This window comes from Adiantum capillus-veneris, chromosome 27 (genome assembly GCF_014529385.1).
Source record: "Adiantum capillus-veneris isolate H3 chromosome 27, ASM1452938v2, whole genome shotgun sequence".
NCBI lineage: Eukaryota > Viridiplantae > Streptophyta > Polypodiopsida > Polypodiales > Pteridaceae > Adiantum > Adiantum capillus-veneris.
The window spans coordinates 108,833,352-108,839,115 of record NC_140957.1 but is presented as its reverse complement, the minus strand read 5'-3'; positions in this window follow the sequence as shown (position 1 = coordinate 108,839,115).

The following is a 5,764-nucleotide window of genomic DNA, read 5'->3' as shown; positions in this document are numbered from 1 at the left end:
TTCCATAATTCTTTGGGTGGTCTGACCAATCTACCTGCCTCTCAAGGATATCATAAACATAGAACTTGTATGAAGTAAAGTTCCATTTGTTTATAACTCTCTCCTGTCGTATGGATCTTAATAGCAATATTCGTGCTAGCCCTTTGTGCTGCAAATCTGATAGCTTTACTAGAGCTGATTCCTTTGCATTACCGATGATTCAAAATAGTTTTAGATGAAGAAATTGGTTTGGGCATAGCTTTCTGCACTCCGTGAGGCTGAGAGTCTCACCTTGCAACATGGACTCATCCTCTTTGATTCTAGCAATAGCTTTGAGGTGTTTCTCCTGGCCATAGCGCTCTCTCTCTTCTTGAGCTTCAACATGGTTAAGTTCTTCTTCCATATCTACAAATCAAGTGAATATGGCATCATTAGAAAGTGGCATCATAAAGTTAACAAGTTGTCACATTTAACCACTTATTGAATACTACTTGTAACCTTGAAATAAAAGATAGGATAACTTAATCATGCTGCAAGAAAGAGACAGAATATCTATCACCATGTCATAGGAAACAGACAAGTTAACTTGATCAAAACAATCAAATCATCACTTTAGTCATCAGCTAGTCATAGACCAGAAGTCATTATAATATCATAGCCTACTCTATGGGAACTGTTTAGACAGAGAGAAATATCAAAAGCGTTAGGTTGGTTTGAGGGATTGTTTCTCTTGCCACTCTCAAAGTGGGTAAGTACATTGCTTTAAAAATCCCTTTTGTTTTTCTCTTGAGGTGCCGACATGCACTTTAAGATTTTTTTACAAGTATGACACATGGAGAAGATGTCTATGGCTTTATTATAGGGAGGGGGATTAGTAGATATGCATTCAAGGGTGACCCATGGAAAATCTCTCTCGCTTTGCTTTCTAGTTTCTATTTGCAAGTTGCAAGAGAGGAGGAAAGCATGCCATTGTTTTGGTCTTTGTGATCTCCCGCTTTTCTTGCTAGTTTGGCATCATTTATGGTTGAGATTTTGCTTGAGTTTTTTGCTCAGTTTACAAGAGAGACCACTACACAATCATGAAACCCATGATCAATCGCATCAAAATCAATGCTCACATAGGCATAAAATTAGATCCACAGTTTTCAATTTGTAGGCACACAATTTGAGACAAACAACTGAACCAAGCGTAAAGCACATAACCGTATATGCAAGGAGTGAGCGAACAAGCTCAAAACGCATCCCACAATAAAATTTCTAGCAAAAATATGCAAAAAAACATGTGACTGTAATCTATAGCCACACGAGCATATGCAATCCTCACTCCTATAAGAGTGGATACAAGAACACTGAACTATGTCCAAGCTGACAAACCTGTCAAAGTGGGAGTGAGATTCAACCACTAACCCATCAAAGAGTAAAACTGTAGATACGCATAAAACATGGCAAGAACTTGGGAAACATCCACCAAAGTTCTCCCTAAAAATTGAGTAAAAACTCAAAAAAGTCTCACCAAAAATGCATTAAAAACATACACTCGGTGTCTCAGTATACAAATCCAAATGGTATACATGCACTATCAAAAGCCTGGGAAACTGCCTCACTCCTAAACAAATGGCTATATGGACCTGTAACTTTCCAAAAATGATGTAAACCTGTGAACGTGGTATGTGTAAGCTATAACTCGTTCAAGCTGTATTTGCAAATGCATACATAGCATAAATTGCACAAAAATGTGCTAGAATCACTCCGTGGAGTGCCCCACACATCATACGTGAGCGCAACACCTACATCGCATAATCCACACTGTAAAATTGCAAGCTGTGATTAGAAAACCTCGAACAAAAGTAATCCTTGGTCAAAAATCCAACACTCTCCACCTGTGTTGCTGATGCAGGAGACTTTTCCTCTGAGCAAGTGTGTGCTCAGGAAACCATGTCTTTCAAGTGACCGCTTTGATGGTGTGTAAACGCCTCCGTGCTTTATTGTTGCCAGAATCTACCAAAAATCCTCAAACCACAAACTTTTCACAAGTTGAAGCTAGAAGAATAACAACAATAATTAGAAGAAATAACACAAAGCATAGCAGAAGAACCAACAATTTTATATCAGGCTATCAAAAAATATGACTTCAAGGATAGTGAGAAGGAGTTGTTTCAAAAGTGGGGAATGACGTTTCTCATATAGATAGCAAGACCTCCAATTGGCATGGGTATCATAGAGCAGGTAATGGGCACATCAACGCTGACAAAACCACGATAATGGTCAATGAAAGACACATCAAGTTGACTATCGTAGCCATCCCCATATCTTTAGATTAACCTTTGATTAAAAAACCCAACACTGCACTACTAACACAATCAATAGTTTTCTAATGAGACACTTGAGTCAAGGAAGAAGAAGAAATCAGGGGGACAAGGAATTCTAGTGTCAACATTAGAACTAAAAGCCGCTTATAAATTTGAAGCCAAAGATATCAGCCTAAAGAACAACCCGGCATACATGTCAAAAAAACTCTTCAAAATGCTACTCACAAGATTCTTGAATTAAAAATTCCCAATTAATTTTATTTATATTCTATAACAAAACTTGGAAACTGTTATGAGATTGGGCACCCTCCTGTTGCATGCGGTTAACTACAATTGGGATAGTTGGCTTCATGGTTGATTATGTGCTGTCTATTTGATTTTACTAACAGTGAGTGCATGATGATTTGTAGATTGGAATTCTAGGAGTTGAGAAGGAGACGCTAGAAAATAACAATCCTCTCGGTCATTATTTTCTTACACAGTATTTTAGATATTTTATCAATAAGTCACTATGGCTGCTTTGTAAATAGGACAGCGAAAACTCACCCTAAGAGGTTCATGCAATCAGTAATGTTTTCCGCTCATAACTAAAGTGTAAAAGAGGGGCCTCCAATTTTTGGCACCAACAAATAATATCAAATGTCAAATACCAAAATCCACAAGAGGTGAATTGGAGTTTGGGTCTACAATCTTTAGGCCTTCCTTATGTAGATGCCCTAAATTTTTCCTTCCCTCTCTTTTATACTATGATGTGCTATTCTATGTACTCCATGATTACGTCTACATCTCTTACAATACTTCTTACACTCTCTTACACTCTTTCCTTGTCAATCTATTCTCTTGTGTGTGTGTGTGTGTGTGTGTGTGTGTGTGTACATGGAATATTGGAGAGATGGTGAAAGGTTGACAAGCACGTGTGCAAGCAAGATTGCAGATTGGAAGCAACCGTTTTCCCCAATCCCCAACAGTAGCACAAACAATCAAAGTAATAACCTAACATTTTTTCCAAGCTTGGTACATCTAGAAATAGTTTTACTGGGTTACATGTGTACAAAAACATGTAAATGGGTTACATGGGTTACATGTTACAAAAACATATTTTTACTGGGTTACATGTGTACAAAAACATGTAAATGTGAAAAATGTCCCTCTAAGACTAACACAACCAAAACCTCAAAAAACTAGACATTGGCTTTAGATACATCTAGATAGTAGACTAGATCAAGGGGTTGTGACAATAGAGAGAAGCCTTATGGATGGCCTAGAAGTTTGTACTCATTGACACTAAATAGAGAAGTAAAATTGAAAATCTTAAAAGATTTCTAATAAGGAACTTGCCAACAAAGCCAAATTGGAACCTCAATTTAGAGAAATGGTTGACTCTTGTGCTTGAATTCAAGATTAAAACTAACCATTAAGATCCACTTTGGGTGGATACAGCTAGCTTCTATCTATTATAAGCTAGCTAAGGCATGAGTAACAAAAGGCAAGAAGACTCTCTATGATAGTGTTAAAAGACTTGACATGCACTAATACCTTAGGGGGTGAAAATTATTAGTTAAAGGAGGGAGCAAGAGAAACTAGAGTGTTAGAAGCTGGACACACCCTAGGGAAAATGAAGGCTCGGCAGATTATTATTTTTTGTAATTATTCATTCACTGAGAAAACCCGACATTTCACCTTGTAAATATTGGGGCTTACAGAAGTTTCCAGATTGTATCCCAGTTTTGACATTTAGATTGAGTAGATGGTTAATTTGGAACATTAGGGTTTGAGAATTGTAAGGTATTTATACCACTTTTTGACCTTAATGAAAGACCTTTTATCATTTTAAAAAAGTTTTGAAGTCTGTGAGTGAGCGTACTGTGTACGAGAGAGAGTGAGAGCTTCATCTTGCCGCTACGTGCGCACCAGTGGTCGGAATCGAGTGCGGAGAAGTGCAGCGTGTTGCCCTCGACAAGAGCTATGCACTGATACCTACATTGCACGCGTACGGTCCGGTTTTGTGAGCTCCATCTACGAGCTTAATTTGGTGATTCGGTGAGCATATGTTGTCCAATTTTGCATTGTAGCAGGCCTGCAAATTTCGGCCAAACATCCTACGTGATTTTGCACTGGGTGTTTTGGGTTGGGGTTTTGGTTCATAGACCTTAGGGAGAGCGACCTATTGGTGTTAGTAGGGTCTCCTTCAAGTTCTGTGGTGTTTCGAGATTGTTTGATGGGTGTTCGGCTCTAGAAAGCGTTGTAGGAAGTTTCCTCTTATGCACTCTTCAAGGCTGTGACATAGACATTGGGCAGAGACCTCTGTAGGAATTAGTTAGGATTAGGTCGAGTGTAGGTTGACACCCTATGATTGCTTCCACGCGCCTGCGGGTCGAGCTTCATCCTTAGGTGACAAATCTTGTTAGGTGAGTTCTCGTTGTGCTGACGTCCGTCGCGACGCATCCATCCAACATTGGCGCCGCTGTCCGAGACGAAAACCTTAGGTAGGTGATCGAGACTAGGCCTTGAGGATAGGGATTCTTTGGCTTGCCAAGAGTCTCGTTTTACATTTAGATAGGATCAGAGGGTGGAGGACTCTCTAGGTCTTAGAGGGAGTCTAGAGAGCGTGTGACTGGCCTAGATCCTTCGACTTAGGTAGATTTAGGTAGACTGAGATAGTTTTAGGTATTAGAAGAGTAGGAGTTGGAGTGGTAGAAGCGGTGAGAGGAGAGCTTGAGAGTCTGAAGAGGCCAGAAAGCAACCAAAACACCACTATCACCATTTCACATGATGAGTAGGAGTAGAGTAAGTAGGACATCATGATTCAGAATCTAGAGCACTTCATGCATGTATACTTGCTTGTTAGATTCATCACAAGGTTGTAAAAAACGCAAAAATGTGTTTGAAAGCTGAAGTGAAGTCCAAAAGTTACTGTGAGTGTTTCTAATAGAGCTGCAGAGCATCAGGAGCATTTCTGTCAAATAAATTTAATTTTAAGCCAGGAGACATCCTACGCGTAGGATGTCTACAGGCTAATCTGGTGGGAATTTTGGGATTTTGAGTTGACCACTGTGTTCAGAAGGTGGGGTTTACCCTATGTTTCAATTGGAAAGTGAAAATTTGACCATATCTTGACAGGATAAGGCCAAATAGACTAGAATTTCCAGACATCCTACCCAAATTGTGCCAAGGCATTATTTTAAGACTAAAGCCATAGGATGACTACATGAGCATGATCTGCATGATATATTGAGTGACTGAGAGAGGTTTCATCTCATTTGGGTGAGAAAATTGGGTTCTAAGAAGACTTTAGCACTTTTGACTGAAAAAGGCTAGAACAGCTAAAATTGGGGACTTTTGAAATCCAAACCAAAATCTAAGCATACCACTGGGTTGCTGACATCAAGGGGAAGCTGTGGGTCAAGTCTGGGGTCAAACAGGCCAAAACGACATCCTACGCGTAGGATGTCATCTGTGTGATTTTGCACTCCAAA